Genomic DNA, 21,410 nt, shown 5'->3' on the forward strand with positions numbered 1-21,410 from the left:
CATAGGGAAGCTTCATTTTTAAAATTACTTATCTTTTAATGCATTGTGTTCTACAAGGAAGTAAACTCCAAGTTATACGAATAGTTGGTCCCCAACACACGGGCTTAGCTCCATGCCTTTGTCTTAAGAGTAAGTCTGTAATGGTTTAGAGTCATTTGAGATTGTTTTGGGTGCAGTGCACGTCTCCAGCCCTCTTGTAGTACATAGTACTGTGTTTAAATAAATTTGAAATACAGTCACAACAGTGACTGTAAAGACTGAGAAACTGAACTGAGTTACTTCAGTTCTGTTATTATATATGACCACGTGGAGTTTTGTGTTTAAAATTTAATACTGTGAAGGAAGTGATGCAAACTGAGACGTGTGGTGTTTTTATTTGGTAAATACACATCTCGGCTAACATAGGAAATACTTTACTAAATTTTAACATTAACTTTAAAGTGGAAAATTCCCTTACAATTATTTATTGTAAAACTGAAAAACGAATCAAGAAAACAAAACATTGCAACATTATGATTTAGTAGTTGCCTAATACTTGGTGAGCTACTGTTTTGCTGCTTAGGAATAAAAATAGCTAGCCCTAATTTGGCTCACCATGTGCTAGACTGTTCCAAACGCACACTCAACACACTCACTCGTATCTGTATCAACTCGTTAAAACAACCCTAACAGGTAAGTCCTGCTACTAATCTTACAGATAAAATAATCTGGGGCACAGAAAGATTGTAATCTGCTCAAGATCATCCAACTAGAGTGGATGAGAGCTGGAATTTGAATCGGGTAATGTGGCTCCAATCCTGAATTCTTAGCCGCTAGTGAGAAAAGACAAAGCGAAACCAATACCCCCAACAACCCTGCAGGCCGATGAAAGCCCTTCAAAAAGGACAGGAGGGCTTCCTCCTATTCCAGACCGGCCCCTGCTGGATCCTGGGCGGAGGGAGAGCTGGCTTCGCGAGAGGGTGCTCTCTTGGCGTCCGCTCCTCGGCCCTCGTCTGCCAGGCCCAGGTTTCTCCTGGCCCTTCCCAGTTTCCGGCCCTTTGCTCCAGGCCAGGTCGCAGGGTCAGGAGCTCGCGAGTCCTCTATTTACTGTTTGGTTTCCATGGTGACACGTAGGCGCCGTCAGCGCCTACCGTCACAGGCCCCGCAGCGCGGCCCCCACCCGGCGCCGTGACGTCTGCCCGCCGCTTCCGCTCTGCCCATATTTGGCGTAGCCCGCGAGCCGCGGGTGGGGAGGAGGCTGCGAACCGGACTCCCGCCTCGCCCCGCCCCTGTTCCCGGCCACGCCCCCGCGGGGTGCTCGCTGAGGCTGTGTGTCACGCGCCCCCCGCCCCCGCCTCTTCCCGCAGATCGGAGGTGCGGAGAGGGACGAGGGCGTTAGGGACCCCTAGAGAGGGCGTGGGTGATCGGATGAGCTCTGAGGTCTCTAAACATTCCTTGACTCTTTGAGGCTGCAGACAAGATTTGGGGCTGTCTCGTCCGTCCCGGGTGGGTGAGCTCGGATCACGATTTTCTCACTCGGTGCCGGAAATCATGGAAACAGCCATCCCTAGCCTAACTCTATTATATATATTTATAGGCTCGAACTTAAAATTCTCGCCCATGGCGCAGTGGAAGGTTTGAAGCCGGAGGCTCTGGGACCAGTGTTGCCCCTTGGGGGATAAGTGACCTTGGGAAGGTCACCTCCCTTTACCCGGCCTGGTAAAATGCACTGTGGGGGTGGGTGGAGTGATCGTACTGTTAGCAGTCGCAGTCAGGTTCGTGAGGAGGGGGGATCGTCCATCACCTTCGAACTATCCCCTATCCCCATGGCATAATTGGAATGTCAGTGAAGCTCGCTGAGGACCCCTACAATTCTGATCCTAAGAGTAACCGGATTTGTGTGGTTCTTTGAGCCTTGCTCGTATGAGGCGCTTAATTAACTCAGTTAACTGATTATTGAATGAATCCTAAGCAAATTACCTTCGGATTTCACCTTCATAAATCCGGATCCCCGCAATTCCTCTTACAGGCGGAAGGAAGAATATTGCGATGATTAATAATCGCGCAGCAGGGTTGCTGATGTAAAGCGATTTGCAGATGTAAAGGGCAATAAGCATTCCTGGGAGGAATCCAACGAGATTCCATAGTCTCGGAGGGAGCCGTGGGTGTGTACCGCCAGGCCCTGAGGGCGGGGGTGAGGCGGGCAGTGCTGCAGAGGCCACTGCTGGGGACAGGACTGCTGGCATGGGGCTAACTCTTCAAGCTGCTCGGTCGCGCGCCCTTCCTCCCCCCAGCTCCCCAGTTTCTCTGGCCAGAGGACTGTGTGTTTTCCAGAATATCAGAGCTGGAACACACATCAGACATTTCCCCCTAATCCAGTCTTTCTGTTTCACAAATGGGGAAACTAAGGCTCAGAGAAGTTGGTTCATCCATCCAAACTTGCACAGCTCGTTAGAGACCAATAAAGATAAGGCTTTCTGGCTTCCAACTAGAGTCCTTTCCACCTCACCGCTAACCCCCTGTGCTCTTGTGGCTTGGGGACCCTGCTGCCTGGTGCAGATGGTGGGGTGTGCAGCTAAATACTGACTTCAGGCCTCCTAAAGGATGCCAGTGGGACACCTGCTGGTCTACACAGCCCACGGCCTGACACCAGGGCCTGCAGTGACGGCCAGGGGGTGTGTACTTCCAAAGCCACAAGCATTCCTCCTTTCAGTGGCTGGAATGGCTTCTCTTGTCCAGAGAACCTGAGTGCCTGTCCTGAAACCAGTCTTAGACTAGCAGTTGGTCATTTCTCATAGTTACCCAAGCCCTGCATTAAGCTTTTCTCGGCCGAGACAACAGCAGAAGGCATAAAGCCTGAACCTGTGGGAACCCCATTTTGCTCATCGGAAGGTCTTTTCATGGTACGTAGAGGTTAGATTCTATAGGGGAATGTGTCTCTTCTCTTTCCGTCTCAACCAACTTCCTCTTTCATTACACATTCTATTTCTTCCCTAACTTCTAGTCTGAGTATGAAGGCAGCTCAGGCTGAGAAGATTGGTGCCCACCGCCGGCCTCAGTCATTCCCCACCGGCTGATTTGGAGTCTGGGATCCTTCACCTCTGGTTGTACTCGGAGTTATAGCGGTAGAAGCAGCAGCTCTGCCCCCTGGTGGACATATGAGGCACAGCGCCCTTTTCCAATTCCCGAAGAGCACCTTGGTGGTGCTGTAGAGGAAGGAAGCGCTCTTTGTTCATTCTGATAGAAATAGCAAAATTCGGCAGAAGAAAAATAATCCCAGCCCTTTCTCCTTCTAGTTTATTTCTGAGGGTCTGGTCAATTTGGATGCAGAAAAGACTTCTGTTGTTTCTCTTGCTGGACTGTATTTTTCCTTCTTACTGTCCAAACCCTGCCCCCTTTTCAAGCCTGTTTCAAGTTCCACCTACTTCATAACAACTTTTCTGACTCTCCTCTCCTATATGTCTTCTAAATACAGCCGTACACAGACCCAGCACTCAGAGTGCACACTTACATTGTCATTAGTGTTGTTTCCTTGAGGGTGGGAGCCATGTTTTGTGTGTCTTTGTGTTCGTAGATTCCATATTGCCCAGCCCAGGGCTCGGGATAGAAACTGCTCTCAGTAAGCTCTTGCTGATTAATTGATTAATCCCTGCAAAAGCAAACTCTAAGCCTTCGCTTTGACAAACCTTCCAGAAATGTCAGTTCTTTGGGGGACTCTAGATAGTGACCTAACCAGATATAGCCTTGCACAAGTCGTTCCACAAAGCAATTTCACAAGAGAACACCACCACTACCCAGAGAGGGATGAGGAAGTTTGAAGAGGACTCTCAGAGAGATGCGGAGGAGGGTGGCCACGTGGAAAGGTCAAAGGACGAAGAATTAGGAGGCAGAGGCCTCTGCTCCTGGACTCAGAGAGGCAGCACAGGCTCGATCGTCCGGGGTAGACCCGACCGCACCATCTGCTGTGTGGCCTTAGGCAAGTTGACTCCCCTCTCTGGGTGTCAGTTTCTCCTCTGTAAAAGTAAGTACCCATCTCCTAGCAATCGAATGAGGATACTTTGAGTTGCTATTTGCAAAATGCCTGGCACGGAAGTGCCATATAACAGTTTGTAAATGAATTTTCCAGCTCAGGTGTCTTGTGAATGGGATGGGGATTATTACACGATCTCTCGGTTCCCTTTCGCACCGGCCTTCCAGAACAGCGAGTGAGCTTTGGGGTCGGACAGGCCTGAGTTGACTCTTGTCTCTGTCAGCAGTGTGTGACTTTGGGCCAGTCGCTCTACTTCTTGGAGCCTCGGTGTCCTCGTCTGTGAAATGAGGATACCTGTGTCTACCTCAAGACTGGTGTGTGCGTTGCGCACTGGTGAAGTGCCTGGCATAGAAGGAGCTTGATAAATAGAAGCGACGGTTATTACTGACCGGAGGAGCCATATATACAGAAGAGGGTCTCCAAACTCTCTGACGTTTCAAGGAAGAGTGAGCATACTGAAAAGCAACGAGGCCTGCTCAGCCAGGGAGCTTGGGGTGTGGGGGGGAGGCCCTGGGTCTGGGCCATGACTGGATATCACAGGCGCTGAAGAAACCAAGAATGGTTTGACTTGCACATCAGCTCTAGGAACATTTTCTGCCCGAGGGCTGCGCTGAGGGTGTGGACCCAGTGGGGTTGGGTGCCAGCTGGAGGCCCTTCTGTGCTCCTTCCCAGGAGAGGGGACTTTAGTAAGACAGGGTGTGGGCAGGGTGGGCCTCGGAAACCTGTCGTTGCGGAGCGTGCATGTGTGGGAATGGCCCAGAGACATCGTGCGCCCCGACCCGCACTTGCACTTCGAGGAGCGGTGTGGCCTCCCTGACGGCAGGACGTGCCTGCACAGCTCCTCAGCGCTGCCATTCCCGCACCGTCCAAGGACACCGGGACTGGCTGCCGGCACTTCTCCAAGGGCTGGGGGGAAGGAGGCTGATGATAGTTTTAAAGCCAAATTAGCCTTACTTCCCTTGAGCTGCAGGTGTGGAAAAGTACTAAATGGGATATGCAAACGCCGTTTGTATGCCTTTGAGTTCTTTTCGAAGTTGGGGTGGAGGGAGGAGGGTTGTAATCCCAATGATAGGGTGTTGCAATCCCAAACATGCTGGGAATCACTCCCACGGTCCTCTCCTCACACTTGACGGTTCTTGTCCCCTTGTGACCCACGAGGAGTTGTGTTCTCCCCAATGGCAGGGTCTGTACGAGGGGGGTCACTATTCTGGGATCCCAGACACAGTCTGAGACCTGGAGAAATCCACCTCAGCGGCTGTTTGGGGATCACATAGGAATCTGTAAGCCCCAGTCCAAACCCCTATTTCTCGTGATGGCAACTGCGTGGGCCCCTGTGACTAGCAATAGAGCAGAACTCAGAGGAAGAAACGATCTGTAAAAAAACAGGACCTACGAAGAGTCACGAAGGTGCCAGGATTGGTTGTCTGTGGGGGAAGAGGGAATGTGTTTTTCTTCGTTTTGCTTGTTTGTTCTTTCTGATTTTTTGTTTTTGGCAAGCACCTATTGCTTTTGCAAGAAGAAAAGATGTTTTTTAAATGTTCCCAGCAGAGCGGTTTTTTTTTTTTAATAGATAATAAATGGGAAGGTTCAAACACTCTCTGATTTTTTGTTGTTGTTGTTGTTGCTTTTCCTCTCTTTCTAAAAGAAATACATGCTCCTGGTGAAACCTTTGACAATTCTGACAATCAAAATAAAGAAAATTTTAGAAAATCACCTGCAGTGTCATCACAGAGGTAATGACTGTCATTCCTTTTGATTCTACCCTTCCTGTACACTTTAGTTTTATAGTCTTTCGTTTTTATGCTGTGGTTTTTATGAAAATAGGACCATGCTGTCATAATGTTTTGTAATCTGCTTTTTCTACACCGTAGATCATGAACATATTTTTCTATGTGATCAGATTTTATCTCTAGTTACATAGGATTCTGGTTATAAACATTTAACAATTTTTTTTAAAGATTTTATTTATTTATGTGACAGAGAGACAGCCAGCGAGAGAGGGAACACAGCAGGGGAGTGGGAGAGGAAGAAGCAGGCTCCCAGCAAAGGAGCCCGATGTGGGACTCGATCCCGGAACGCCGGATGCTGGGATCACGCCCTGAGCCGAAGGCAGACGCTTAACAACTGTGCTACCCAGGCGCCCCCATAAACATTTAACAATTTAACCCATTCTGCATCGTTGAAATATAACCTTTGGGCGGTTTCTAAATTTTTCGCTCTTACACACAAGGCTGCAAATACCCTCACAGCGAATTTTTTGTGCACATCCAGGATTGTTTCTTCTGGGCCAAGGGTGTGCTCCTTCTTCAGGCTTCTGAAAGGCAGCTGCACCATCAGTAGAGATTGTCACAGGGTAGCGCGCTCAGGCTCTGTCACAAAGGGGAAGGGCATATCGGCTCACCCCGTTTCTAGCTGTGTAATTGTAAAAATTATTTACCTTTTCGACACTTCAATTTCCTCAACTATAAAACTGGAACGAGAGTAGCTATGTAGTTCAGACGGTCGTCAGGACTGGCTGAGAAATGTGTAAAGTGGTGGCTGGCCCAGCACGTCATGAGCCCTCTGTAAGCGGAGCCCTCCGTAAGCTTGTGGTTCTTGACATCTGGATTGTCTTTCCTTCAGGGGAAGAAGCTGTCCTGAGATTGACGTCTGGTTGCCTGGGACAGTGCGGGGAGAACTCAGGCAGGTTTCAATGGCAAATGGCGAAGATGCTGGAGAGGGGAAGGTAGAGGTGGACCGGTAGCAGAGAAGTGGCTGGTGGGGAGGAGGGTGAGGAAGGGTTAGAAGAGGAGAGAGTGGGCTGTCAGGCAGAATGGGACTCAGTGGGCAGGAGTGAGATGTTGGCAGGGACATTGGCAAGCAGGGGTGAGTGCCAGTCACTTTGTGCAGGGTGGGGGTGGATCTTCTGTCCTCCACTCTGGGCACCCTTCCCCCCCCCCCCCCCNCCCCCCCCCCGCCACGGCTACTTTCTGCCTTCTCTGAGCCCCATGTTGCTTCACTCACTACCAGTCTTCTTTCGGTTCCTTGAGTGCAACCTTCCTTTCTGTTGTGTGACCTTTGTACATTCTTTTCCCCCTGCCAGGGGCTCCTACTCTTTGCCTGGTTAACTTCTTTTTTTTTTTTTTTTTAGATTTTACTCATTTATTTGTCAGAGAGAGAGAGCGAGCACAAGCAGGGGGAGTGGCAGGCAGAGGGAGATGCAGGCTCTCTATCCAGCAGGGAGCCCAATGCAGGACTCAATCCCAGGACTCTGGAATCATGACCCGAGCCGAAGGTAGATGCTTAACTGACTGAACCACCCAGGTGTCCCTCGTGGCTAACTTTTAGGTAGCATCAGATTGCAAGCTTAAAACTCACTTCCTCAGAGGGGCCTTCCCTGACCATTTGGTATAAACCAGGTCCCCTCCCTCCTGTGACTGTCTCATGGCCCTCTGTACCCACATGGCCACATCAAGGCCAGTAGTTACGTGTGATGGTTCTTCCTTGGTGTCCCCACTAGGCTGAAAGCTCCACGAGGGTAGGAAGAGGGTCTGTTTTTTGCTCACAACTGGATCCCTGATGTCCAGGACATAGTAGGCTGACTCAATAAGTATTTATTGAAATGGAAGAAGAAACCTGTAAAATGCTTTTACGTCCCTCCCGTGGCTTCAGTCGCATCTTGATTGATGCTGGCTGACTGGCTGAAGGAAGAGGAGATTCGGGGGCTGGGAGGGATGTCTTAACCAGTTCCTCTCCCCTCCTCCTTTCCCTTGAGCAAGTGGGCTTCCCTTTCTCAGACAAGAAACTTGAAATCAGTGCTGCTTAAACTTTATGTTGTGTATCAATTACTTGGGGATCTTCTTATCCTATGAATTGTGATCACGGGGGTTTAGGATCCTCCCCGGGGTTGGGTCCCAAGATGCTGCATCTCTAAGGAGCTCCCAGGTCAGGCCCCTGTGGTTGAACAGAGAAGCTTTCTATTCAGGGTGCCACTGCGATGTTCCTAAGGTTGACTTGCTTCGCCCTCTGTCGGCCACTGGCGGGTATGGCAATCCTTGACCAAGTAGATAAAGCGCGCCTACGGGGATTTTGCAAGTCATACCGAATTCTTGGGGCACAAGATCTTCTGCTAAAAGCAGATGGCACACAGATTCTGAAAGCATTGGGAAATGTACTCTTACGAATGGACTCTGGGGGGCGCCTGGGTGGCTCAGTCGTTGAGCGTCTGCCTTCTCAGGGCGTGATCCCAGGGGTCTGGGATGGAGCCCCACATGGGGCTCCTCTGCTGGGAGCCTGCTTCTTCCTCTCCCACTCCCCCTGCTTGTGTTCCCTCTCTCGCTGGCTGTCTCTCTCTCTCTGTTAAATAAATAAAAATCTTAAAAAAAAAAAAAAAGAATGTACTCTGGGGACACCTGGGTGGTGTGACCGACTCTTGGTTTCGGCTCAGGTCCTGATCTCAGGGTAGGGGGAACAAGCCCCAGGTGGGGTTCCGAGCTCAGACTGAAGTCAGCTGGAGAGTCTCCCTCTCCCTCTGCCCCTCCCACTGGTGCTTGCTCTCTCTCAAATAAATAAATAAATCTTAAAAAAAAAACCAAACAAGGAAACAAAGAAAGCACTCTGTAAAGGATCCTGCCAAGCTGAGGGAAAAGGAATTCACTGAACTGAAAGGTGTTAGAGCTGGGAGGGACCCTGACACTCAGCTAGTGAGTGAATTCCTTCTTTCACCACTGTTTGCTTCGTCCCCCCCCTTTTTTAATAGCAGAAGTCTTTCTTCATCAGGGCTGCATAATGACTTTCGCGGGCTCTAGGCACTTTCACCTCTGTGTGTTCCTTCTATAAAAATTAATTGAAAATTATATTTTATGACTGTACTGTATAAAGATAAATATGTTAACATAAATAATATATTCTAATTTGTAATTTTCAATGTAAAAGTTAATTTTTTTCTTCTGATTTTCAAAAGAAATTTAACTATTTCCATGGATATGAGAAAATATCGTGGGCCTTAGGCACCAGGCCGTTTGTATCAGCCCTGTTCTCTGCATGGTGCCGGGTTCTATCTCCCTACCCACATGCCCAAGGCTGTAGGAGATGCCTCGAGGGCCAGATTGCTTTTAAAGCAGGTGCTTAGATTGGACATGTTAAAGGACTAATACAAAATACTGAGTGTTTACTCTGTGCCAAGTGCTTGAAACATACCGTTTACATTTCAGAACAGCCTTGTTAGGTAGGAGTTACTGCCCATGTTGTGCCCTCAAGAAAATCAGAGTTGAGAAGGTGACACCACTTTCTTCACATCACAGCCTAGTAGGTTGCAGATCTGGGATTTGAACTCCATGTCGGTCTGATCCCTGTCGGTCTGATCCCTCTAAAGACCGTGCCCTTGATGTGACGGGATGTACATCGAAGTACTGCCTGGATATCCGTTCCCAAATGTAGCAGGGATACTAAGAAATAAGATGTTCAGGGAAGGCTGGAGAGTCTTTGGGAAGAGTGACAATCTAGGCTGGCTTTGGAGAAATCACTGCAGAGATGAAGTGGCTGGAAGAGGCACTTGAAGCCACAGAGGTGGAGAGGTGGGGGCCCTTGGTTCAGGCAACCACGAGGAGATTTCCCAAGCAGGAGGGAACTCAAGGTTAAGAAGTAGAGAGTGATGAGGCAGGGTGTGGCTATGGAGAGTGAGGAATTTGGGACCAATCTCACGCTTGGGGGGGGGAGTTTTTTTGTTTCCTTGCACCCTAAAATCTAGTCCCAAATTATCAATAATGTAGCAAAGTTTTATCTGCCGTCCCTGACTCAGTTAAGATCTTATCCAACAAGTAGGAGTTCTGAAGTTTGCCCTACATTCTCAGAGATGTCAGGAAGTTCAAATGACTGTCAGCTCCATAAGGGTGGGGAGCCTGTGTCTGTTTCAGGCCCTATGCTCAAGGGCCTGGGCACTCAGCCCACGTTTGATGAAGAAGGGACATCCCGGTCTACAAACCCCTTTAAAGCAGCAAGAAGCAGAGCTGGCTGGAGAAAGGGCCCCTAGCCAGAAGAGGGCGCTGTTCAGCAAAACAAGGTTTGACATAAGGAACCACTGGGATTTTTCTGCAGGATTGTGGATTGAGAATTTGCATCTCTGGAAACTCTGGGCTTTAGGTGATCAAATCATTCTAAATTCTTACATTAACTCTTGTATTCTAACTAGGAAAGCAGGTAAAATGTAATTTAGTTCCTCTATTTCATGTTCTCTTAATGCTTTAGGCACTTAATACAGATGTTATTATTTTGGGGGAGAGCAGTGCTTAAAACAGTGACCAGTTTATTATATCTCATGATATTGTGAGTTAGGAATTAAGACAGGCATTGGCCAGGAAATTCTTCTGCTCAATATGGAAGACTGGTGTCCTCTGTGTTATTCAGCCGGGAGATAGGTTGGTCTGGCTTTACTCAGAGGACACAGATGTAATTTTACATTTTGTGTAGTTATTTTTGTGTCTGTTGCCCTCACTAGTCCAGAAGCTACCAAGGGCCTGGAACTGTGTCTGTTTCTATCACTTTATCACTAGTGGCCAGCACAGTGCCTGGCCAATTGAGGCTTAGTAAATATTTGTTAAATAAATATTTGTTGAATCAATGATGTAATTCTCATGAAGAGTGTCAGGATCCCCAGAAAACAGGCATCGGTAGGAGTTGATGATGACAGTAGCTCAGTAAGCGCCAGACTAAGCTAAGCGCTCTACAACCGGGCCGGTTGGCATAATTTACCCCCATTTTCTAGACAAGGCGCTGAGGCTTCTGACACAGCTTCAAAGGGGACATACAAGAAGCCCATTGTATATCCCAAACCAGAGGACCTGGGGTAAACTCAGGAGCCCTAGAGGCCAAGCAAATTACTAAAATGAGTTATTTGGGAGAGAAAAACCTGATGAAATGACAAAAGGCAAGACAGTGTGTTTTCAAATTGATCACAAACGATGTTCCAGATTCCTGCTTCTACAGTTATCCAAATAATAGAAGCAAAACCACCCCAAATGTTGAGGTGAAAATTCACTTGGATGTCTGTTGCTACATTCACTTTAGCTGTTCCTCAAAAATCCGCATGTTTCTTCTTCTTCTTCCTGGTTTTTAAAATTAATTAATTAATCTTTTAATTATTTGTAAAGATTTTATTTCATTATTTGAGAGAGAGCAAGCGAGCAAGAGAGACAGCAAGCAGGAGGGGAGAAGCAGAGGGAGAGGGAGAAGCGCGCTGCCTTGCTGCGGGGGGGGGGGGGGGGGNGGGGGGGGGCGGGGGAAGCTCGTGTGTCTGGATCCCAGAACCCTGGGATCATGACCCAAGCCGAAGGCAGAGGCTTACTGGACTGAGCCACCCAGGCGCCTCTGGTTTTATTTATTTTTGATGTTAATGCACAGCTGGACTGTTCCGTCAACATGCTGTATTGCTTCTTTCGTTTTATCAAACAAGAAGCTGGCCGTTAGTCGTGAGTGCGGCATCACAGTCAAGGCGGGTTAGTAAGAGTTTCGTTGCTTGAAGTCGTCAGAGGGATGAGAGCACGAATGGATTATCTGATGCCTTGGCTTCCTATGGGCTCTGCCTTGCCTGAAAGGCTCTTCTAGCTCTCCTTACTGCGATGGGGAAATACCCCAGGGCGCCAGGAAATTCCTGCCCAGGCAGGGAGCTGACTTCCCGGTTGGTATCCCAGGGAGTCTAAGCCCAGCCCCCCGCAGCCAATCAGCAGCGGAGCTGCCTCCAACTGACAAGCAAAACGAAGCCCGACAAAAGCAGCTGGAACTTGAACAAACAGATTTGGGTGAGGCTGGGAGGGGAGTCAGGCCTGGCGTCATCCAGGCTCTGGGCCAGGCCGTCGTCATGGTGACGGCCAGCCGGTTTACCAGCGGGCAGCAGAGCCAGTTTTCTGAGGGGGAAGCCTAAGGAGGGGGGCTGGGGTGCCCAAGGGGGCCTGCGCTTCTCCAAGTAATAGAAACCCACAGAGAAGACAGGGCCACTTCCAGAGAGGAGTGCCTTCTCTCAGGAGCTGGGTGGGCGGCAGGGCGGGGGAGTGGTGGTGGGGGTGTGGGCCGCAGTGGGCTGGGAGAGGTTGGCCAGCCTGGGAGGGAGGGCCAGCCTGGGAGGGAGGGAAGTGGCCACCGAACGAGCAGAGAGGCCTCTGGAAAGGCTGGAAGGCATTCCGGGCAGAAAGGATTTGCAGCTGTGTTAGCTTTCTTGGCAAAACATGAATTGAAGTAGATCACAGAGTTCTTTAAACCAAAAACAAAACAACACAACAACAACACCACACAGGCCAGTGGATGAGAGGGGTCTTTGGAGCTGTCCGGGTGGAACATGAAAATGCCTTACATCCCTCTCCAGGAGCCCCTCTCCTTTCCCTTTCCCTTCCCTTTCCCTTCCCTTTCCCTTCCCTTCCCTTTCCCTTCCCCTTCCCTTCCCCTTTCTTTTCCTTTCCTTTCTCTTTTCTTTTCTCCCCTCCCCTCTCCTCTCCACTCTTCTCCCCCTCTTTTCTTTTTTGCTGATGTCCACAAGTCAAGTAATTACTTGGAGGGCAAGAGGAACAAATAGCCTTCAACGTAAAGCAAAACGTTAGAAAACCTCTGCTTTGCAGGGTGGGGCCGGCAAGGTGCTGGTGTCCGTGAGGGCAGGTTACTTTAGGGTAAAGAATAGACGCCTTCCTGCCCTCAGGGGCATTGCAGATGTGGCCTCTGTGTCACACTTGTGTCATTGGGTGGCAGAAAGAGAGGCTTGTCTACGCTCAGTGTTCTGGCCTGTGAACATCTGGATTAATTAAGAGTCTGACACTTGACCAAAAAAAAAGACATTCTTTCTGGCTAATGTGCAGTATTAACAAAACAAATGCAGTGGAGGATAGAATTGTGGTACGTCCTCCAGAAATCTTGCTGCCAAAGCGTCTGCTATGCCAAAGGACAAACACGGAGTGAATCTTCCTATGTGAGGTCCCCAGAGCAGTCATATTTGCAGAGACAGAAAGTGGAAAGGTGGTTCCCAGGGGCTGGGGAAGGGAAGGAGGGAGCTAGTGCTTAATGGGTCCAGCGCTTCAGTTTGGGAAGATGAAAAGCCTTCTGGAAATGGACGGTGGTGAGGGCTGCCCGACGATGTGCGTGTGCTTAACGCCACTGAACTGTATACTTGACAATGATTAAAACGGGAAATTCTGTGTTATGTAGATTCTACCACGGTTTATTTTTATTATTATTATTATTTGTAAGATTTTTATTTATTTACTTGACAGAGAGAGTGGGAGTGAGCACAAGCGGGGGAGCAGCAGAGAGAGAGGGAGAAGCAGACTCGCCGCTGAGGTGGGAGCCTGATGCGGGGCTCGATCCCAGGACTCTGGGATCAATGGGATCAACTCTGTCTCAATGAAAGGCTGGCTTCTTGTTGTACCTGGAGGCAGTGGCATTTGTTTGATGGCCGACCCCCCAGGGCTTGCTGGTTCACCTCTGCGAGCCTTGGCTGTGCCATCAGAGGGAGGACTGACGTCTTCCTTCAGCCAGCAGTGAAGAATGGATGTGCAAGCACCAGGTGAACGGAAAGGCACCACAAGAACGTGAAATATGGTTAAGATATTATTTCAAAACTCCTTGTGGGGCGCCTGGGTGGCACGGCTGTTAAGCGTCTGCCTTCGGCTCAGGGCGTGATCCCGGCGTTATGGGATCGAGCCCCACATCAGGCTCCTCTGCTGGGAGCCTGCTTCTTCTTCTCCCACCCCCGGTGCTCGTGTTCCCTCTCTCACTGGCTGTCTCTCTCTCTCTATGAAATAAATAAAATCTTTAAAAAGCAAACAAAAAAACCCCTTCTTGTTAAGGCACCCAAATGCTGGGGGCAAGCGGAAGGGGGGGGAACAAAGGAAAGGACGATATTTGTCAATCTCAGAAACGGGAAAAAGCCCAAATATTGTAGGAGAGGAGAAGAGAACTTGGGGGTCCTTCTCAGGCACCAGAAGATAGCACCGACTGGGGCTATCACAGCGATTTAAAATACTTCTCCCTTTTGCCTCGCCTACATTGAGAAACAAGCCCACCCTTCAGGAGGAAATGAAACGAAATGAAACAATGTCAAAACAACACCTCTCAAATTTCACGAAGGGAAATGGTACAGTTACAACACGATGCTGGGTCAAAGTTTATGGGCTCTGGAACGCAAATGTGCTGGTGGAACTCAAGTCACCATCAGTTTCATTAACGGTTAACAATTTAGTCAAAGCGACTTCCCCCCCCCCCCGCTTGAAGAAATACTCAAAGAAATTCATCACCACCACCACCACTTACCCAACATGTTATGTTAGCATATATTAGCCTTGCCAAGCACTCAGCTAAATGTGGTACATACCCTATATTTTCATTTCTTACGACGACCATGCAAGGTGAATCTTTGTGGGTAACCACACAAGGGTCATGTTTAGCAGTTTGTTCTTTCTGGTTCTGTGTTTCCTCATCCATAAAATGTGAATGATGTTACAGCCAGAGCCAGTTTAACAGCTCGCCCCTAGTCACACAGTTGGTAAGTAGTAATGGCAGGATTCGAACTCATGTCTGACTCCAGAGCTCTGTGCCGGAATACCACACTACACTGGAGAAGACACTATTGCTGAGAAGTTCCTGAAACACAGTTGGTAATGAATATTTTGCTCTGGGAACAATTTGAATGAGCAATTGGTAACTTGCTTTATCATGACATTGCATGATGTCCCATTGACATACAGCGGGGAAGAGCGATGAGTATGATGAGTGTGTCTTAGTGGGGATCTGGCTCTAAAGTTGGATGAATTCATCAAGTACAGAGTATGAAAATGCTTGGCTGTGTTACGTATGTACGTGTGTGTGTGTGTTGTGTGTTTTATATTTTTATTTTCTCTGTGTTGTATGTTGTATGTGTTGTGGGCATGTTACGTGTGTTATGTGTGTATTAGCTGTGATGAGTGGGTTGTGTAAGTGAAGGAGACTTGTCTGATGACAGATTTCTTCAACACTGAAGACCAGACATTCCAACAGCCAGTGCTTACTTGGTGCTCACTCCGAGCCATGCACTCCTCTCAGTGCTTCCCATGTAATAACTCATTCATCTCTGCAGCAGTCCTATGCAGTAGCTGCTAGCAGTATCCTCAGTTTATGGAGAAGGCCGTGGAGGTACAGAAGGATCAATCAATGTACTCCAGAGCACCCAACAGTAAAAGGTAGAGCTGGGATTGGAACCCGGGGAGACTGGCTTCAAATTCTGGGGTCCTTTTTCTTTTCTTTTTCTTTTTCTTTTTTTTTAAAGATTTTATTTATTTATTCGACAGAGATAGAGAGAGCCAGCGAGAGAGGGAACACAAGCAGGGGGAGTGGGAGAGGAAGAAGCAGGCTCACAGCGGAGGAGCCTGATGTGGGGCTCGATCCCATAACGCCGGGATCACGCCCTGAGCCGAAGGCAGAAGCTTAACCGCTGTGCCACCCAGGTGCCCCTCTTTTCTTTTTTTTAAAAAAGGTTTTATGTATTTATTATTTATTTATTTATTTATGAGAGAGAGAGAGAGACAGAGATAATGAGAGCTAGCAGGAGTGGGGAGGAGAGGGAGAAGCAGGCTCCCTGCTCCGCCTGATGTGGGAATCGATCCCAGGACTTTGGGATCATGACCTGAGCCGAAGGCAGACATGTAACTGACTGAGCCACCCCTAACTGGTGCTCCCAGATCCCATGTGGAAGATGATAGAATTGTCCTCCTCATTCTGTGGTGACGTGCCTGTGGACCATGTGAACACGTGTTGGCTGAGACAGTCAGCACCTCCAATTAAACATTAGCTGAGGTGAGCCAGCCATTGCTGGCCTTGTAGTGTGTGTGTGATTTCTTTCAGTTTAAAGATTATTAAGAATTGAAAAGCATTGTTGTTAAAATCTTATATTTCATGCTTGAGAAATCTGTACAGACAAAATGGTTTCGTTCATTTGTTTCCTCTAAAACTGTGGACTACCTAGAGATGGCCAATATCTATGAATCAGATGTTGTCTAGCATATGAGGACAGACTGTGATTTATTTGAGGAAGGATGGCATTTTGTCCCTTGTCTTTCTTTCGTTGCCGTCCTGGAGCCTGTCACTTTGAGGTTGAGGATAACTGCAAAAGGTCTTTGGTAATGCCACTCAAGGTGGAGGAGGAGACTGAGTCCGTTACTGTAGCAACACAAAGGCAGTGGTCATCCATCCGTCCATCCATCCATCCATCCATCCATCCATCCATCCATCCATCCATCCAACAAAGGTCTACTGGGCACCTGTTTGGTGCCAGGCACTGTTTTAGGTGACAAACATTCCGAGATGAATGAAATAAAGTAGTTACTTTTGTGTAGTATCTATTCCAGTGGAGAAAAACGACATCAAACTACTGAATAAATATAAACACAATAGAAGTCTAGGCAGAGATAAGGGCTATGAAGAAAAGCAGGCAGGGAAAGCAGAGAGAGAATGGTATATTTTACATAGTGGGGCCACAGGGGCTTATCTCAGGCTCTGCACAGTGGTTAATCTAATTGTGTAAAGAATTATCTTAAACATTCCAAGCCTAGACCCCACTCTCGGTGGACTGCTTTCTTCTTGTTCCCCGTCTTCCACGGGATCTGAGGGTAGCCCATGTCCCCAAACCCTCAGCTGCAGAATGGAGGTGGATGGGGGACATGTGGGGATGAGGGGAAAGTAAAGCTAGACCCTGGGGAGGGGAACAAAGTGTTCGAGGGCTTGGGGGCCCATGGGATGAAGAGTCAGTGGTTGTTCATTATTACCGATTCAATATCCATTCCTCTTCTCCCCACTTCCTACCAGCACTCATATTTGCCTTCTGGGTTTGGGTGGGATGTCAAGGGGGTTCCTGGCTGTCCTAACAATCAGCATCATCTCAATCCTTTTGCCTCTGTGATCAGTTCAGATTGTGGAGTGCGAAGTGTGACACTAGAGTCTTCTGATGGACATTGAGGTGAAGTTCTCTTCCCTCCTGGTGTCGACACGGTAGTTCTGGGTCCATCTTGTGACCTTCATGGAAGCCATCCTGCGGATGAAGCCGACACATGGAAGAGGGCAGAGGGCAGAGAAGTGGAGCCAGACTCCCAGTTGTGCTTGAAATACACAGTGTTGGATTTTTCCCTTTGTGAACCAATTCATTAATTCAAAATATTTTGAGTGCTTATTATGTGGTAGACATTGTTCTACATGTTCAGAAAAAAAATCCCTGTCCAGTTTTTGTTGGCTTTTCTTTTACTAGCATGGGAGGAGTGGTGGGCAGACGAGCACCAGAGGCAGTCTGCCTGGGTTTAAATCCTGGCTCCACCACTCTGTGGCTGTGTGATATCAGGAAAGTTATTAAACCTCTCTGTGCATCAGTTTTCCACCACAAAAAGGAGATAATTCTAGTGCCTACCTCGTAGGATTGTTGTGAGGATTAAATGAGCGAATGTGAAGGGTGTAGGACAAGACTGGGCATGAGATATGTGATTGTTGGGAGGGCTCTGATGTGCCACCCAGCCCACACTTCGGGAATGCCTTATTTCTCCCAGTCATGGGCAGTCCTTTACAAGCTTTGCCCCAGGGGAAGATGACCATGTTGCCCCAAGGCCAGGACCTCTTTCTGGGAACAGGCTACATCCCACAACCGACCTACGAGGGACTATAAGGGCTGGACCCCTTGATTCAACTCAGGACAACTCTGAAAAGTCACACTGGTACGGGAACTCTCCCTGGGGCTGATGGAGGTCTTTGTTGGGCTTCCATCTCAGCTCAATTTCTCCTTCTGCCCAATTCTGCTTCTTTCTCCTCCCTTTCTGTGGACGTTGATCCAAACAACACATCGTGCATGCTGGTCTCTGAATTTCTTCTCGGGAACCCAACCTATGACTCAATAAATGTTAGCTGTTATCCTCACCCCTCATCCTCATCCAAAAACATCCTAAGTGGTAGAGAAAAGAAGAGAAAGTGTGTAAAGGGGAGAGGTTTTCCTACTAACTGGGGAAGTGGGACCGTACAGGGCAGCACAGAATGGCTAGAACGAAGACCCCACCCCTTCTGTGAAGCTGAAGGGTTGTTCAGTGGAGCAGGGGAATCCTTCTCAAATCCTCGTCTCCAGTTCCAGATTGGAACTGGTGACTTGAACCTCAAGTAGAGCTCTGTGTCTGAGCTTGACTGGCCAACAGTAAGATTCTTATTTCTTAACGACTGTCCCACCCTCTCCCCTCCACTATTAAGGGTGTAGTACAGGGTTACACTTTTACCTTGTTATTCAGTTTCCTGCCACTGCTATTCTGGGAATCTGGCAAGTGCTTTTCACATATAAAAGCTCAGCTTTTAGTGCTGCAATGGGTGGACCAGTTGGAAAGGGATGGAGGCTCCTGGTTTTATAGTCGCATGGGGGCAGGAGTTTGCTTTCTTGAATCTGGAGAGCCATCAGGGCGCTGGTATTCACAGGCTGAATCTGGCGAATGCAAACCAGGATTTAGCACATGCCCTGCTTATGGCTTTGCTGGAGGGGGAAGCTCCTTCCTGTCCTCTGGCTTCTTAAGCCAAGTGATGGTGACGCAGGAAAGCAAATTGGCTGTGCTCTCTTTAAAATGCTAATGGATTCATCTGAACCCCAGAGCATCATTCAAGGGCCCGCCATGGGCAAGCAGTGTGTGTGTGTGTGTGTGTGTGTGTGTGTGTGTGTGTGAGAGAGAGAGAGAGAGAGAGAGAGAGAGAGAGAGAGAACAGGGCCCTACCATGTGCAGGGGAGATAAGCCATGTCGCCAAACAGCACACTACTGAGCACAATGGATTTAGAACCAGACCAGTGCTCAAAACCTGAGTCGAGTTCTAGTCCTGTTACTGAAGGATGTGGTTTTATATTCAGGGTGACACGAAGCTCTGCAGACTAGGGGGTAGGAGATGGTAACTCAGGAAAAGGGAACGGTCTTGTTTGGTGTGTTATTTATGAATATTCAATTTTGCTCTAGAAAAGGAGAGAAATTAAGTATAGAAGCAAGTAGCTTATGAGATTTTTTTAGACACAGAATAAATAGAATATCTATGGGTTGAATATAGATCAAATGAGAATGTTACTTACAGACAAGGAGTGAGACCAAGTGAACCTTAAATATCTATAAGGCGTGGATCATGTCTTCTCTAGACTGAAGCAACATCATTCCTACGTTGGCCACTCGGTGGTGACGCCCCAAGAAACACAGATAACACCCACAGCTGCTCAGCAGAGTCACTGGGGTGCTGCCCTGTGAACAGGTGTACTTGGCCCTGAGTCTTCCCAATAGAGGCAGTTTGTGTGTTTACTTGAGGCACCACCTCCAGGTGGCCCACCTGGCTTCCCCTCCGCGCTGGCCCCTGTAGCCACAGCAGCAGGAGAGAGTGCTGCTGGGGCGGCAAGAGAACAAGATGTAGAGTGCGGTGTGAGCCAGGGTTCCGGTCGGGTGATTCTCCACCTGCTGGCACTTATCCTCCATGTGTTCACCGGCCCTGTCTCTTTGCCTTGCTTCTTTCTGGTGTGGGTTCTAGGTTGATTAAATAAATGCCATGATTCAAGCATCTTCATTTGGCCTGTGAGCCTTTCTGTTCTGTGACCTCTGGTAGGGGCTGCCTGGGAGTATAGTCAGAGGCTAGCCTTGCCTCCAGGTAACTTCCCGAATGACATGGGAGTCGTAGCTTAGGCTTCCTGGAAGCAAAGCCCAAGACATAAATTCTTGTGCAAGTGATTTGTGAGGGGGTTCTGTCTGGAGACAGAGTCTGTGGGGAAGTGAGAAAAACAGGACGGGAGAAGGGAAGAGGTCACACAAAGATAAGGTTCCACTGAAGTATAAGCTCAGCCTGGTCCCGCGGAGAGCTCTGGAGCACGGACAGTACGCAGGTCTGACCTTCCTCGAGGCAAGAGTCCAGCCTTCTTCTTTTTCTTTTTTTTAAAGATTTTATTTATTTATTTGACAGAGAGAGACAGCCAGCGAGAGAGGGAACACAGCAGGGGGAGTGGGAGAGGAAGAAGCAGGCTCCTAGCGGAGGAGCCTGATGTGGGGCTCGATCCCAGAATGTCGGAATCACACCGTGAGCCGAAGGCAGACGCTTAACGACTGTGCCACCCAGGCGCCCCAAGAGTCCAGCCTTCTGTACCTGGCATCAGGGAATGGATGAGCCACCCTAGGACAGGGGGTCTGGGTGGGACACCAGCAGTAGCTGCTGCGGGTGGTCGGTCTGAGCTCCCTTCCCAGGTGGGTGACAGTGGCAAGGGAGGGGAGAGAGAACTTGGTAGGTTGGGAAAGTAGTGGGAAAAAGGACTGGAAAAGCACGGTGCCGTATGACTTGGGAGGGTCTGAAGCCAGAGCAAGAAGTTAACACCTGATTCCATGGGCAGGAAGCCATAGGGAGCCATGGCGTGTTCTTGAGCATAGGTGTGGAAGCAATGGTTAGGAAGAGAGCCATACGACAGTGGTACGTGATGGGAGGAAGCAGCTGGCAAGGAGGGTGGCTGGGCCTGGTCTGGGCACTTGTACAGGTGGGCAGCTCTATCACTCTGGAGGCCACTTTACCAGGGTCTAGTTTTGCAGCCCTCTTCCTGGTCTCAATCTCATCTGATTCTCTTAAGAATCAGCCTGGTCCCGCAGGCAAAGGGACTGGTACCACATCCCCCGGAGGTCGGCCTCCCTAGGCCAGGCTGGGGTGGGCAGGGGTAGGGAAGAGGTGCATTGCTGAAGGTTCTCCCTTGGAGAAGAACACCTCGTAAAAAGCTCAGCGCAGATCGAGGCCGGCTGCAGAGGGCTGATTAATGCTGGAGTTGTACAGACTGAGCTGGCTCCAAGTAAGGTTACCTGATCTCTAAGTAATATGGAGCTTTTAAGCCTCTGGCTTTTGTCCGGGGCTCTGTAGCCACCTGATGGGCAGCAGGCCGAAGATTCTTGGCTTCAGACCAAGCCAGCCTCCAAGTGATGATCCCTCCTGAGGACAGAGGTTTTGACTGTCTATCAAAACTTTAAGGGCAGTGGCTCCTGAACTCTAACCTGCAAAAACACCGCGTGGAGGGCTTGCTGAAAGCCCAGGTTTCTGGGCCTCACCTGCAGGGATTCAGATGGAGCGGGTGGGGGCGAGGAGTTTGCATTTTAAATAAGTACCCTTGTGACCGGTACCAGGCTGTGAAAGGGTCATAAGTGGGGAGAGGGACGATCCAGCACTGATTAACTCAGGAAACACAGCAGCCCTGTGAAAGAGGTAATATTATTTTCATTATTCTCAATTTATAGATGGATAAACTTAGGCTCAAAGGATTTAACTACATTTCCCAAGCTCTCAGAACTAGTAAATGACAAAGCAAGGATTTGAATCCACTGACGTACAGCCTGTGATGCTGTCTGAAATCTGGAAGAAGAAGAATAGGGGATCAGGCTGACTGCACGCATATGCAGGGTCG

The 21,410-nt window shown here is 48.9% G+C and overlaps 1 long non-coding RNA gene and 1 other non-coding gene across 2 annotated transcripts in view; both read left to right on the forward strand.

Annotated features, from left to right (window-relative positions):
* The first annotated feature begins 3,472 nt into the window (after positions 1-3,472).
* LOC117796032 overlaps positions 3,473-21,410 on the forward strand; it is a 40,086-nt gene continuing 22,148 nt past the window's right edge. Inside the window, exons 1-2 of the long non-coding RNA XR_004620354.1 lie at positions 3,473-4,000; positions 5,655-5,742. This is a non-coding gene — a long non-coding RNA (uncharacterized LOC117796032). The remainder of the gene's footprint in view (positions 4,001-5,654; positions 5,743-21,410) is intronic.
* Positions 12,661-12,789, forward strand: LOC117796214. The gene has a single exon (XR_004620578.1). It is a non-coding gene; the product is annotated as a small nucleolar RNA SNORA17 (small nucleolar RNA).

Source organism: Ailuropoda melanoleuca, chromosome 14 (assembly GCF_002007445.2).
Source record: "Ailuropoda melanoleuca isolate Jingjing chromosome 14, ASM200744v2, whole genome shotgun sequence".
NCBI lineage: Eukaryota > Metazoa > Chordata > Mammalia > Carnivora > Ursidae > Ailuropoda > Ailuropoda melanoleuca.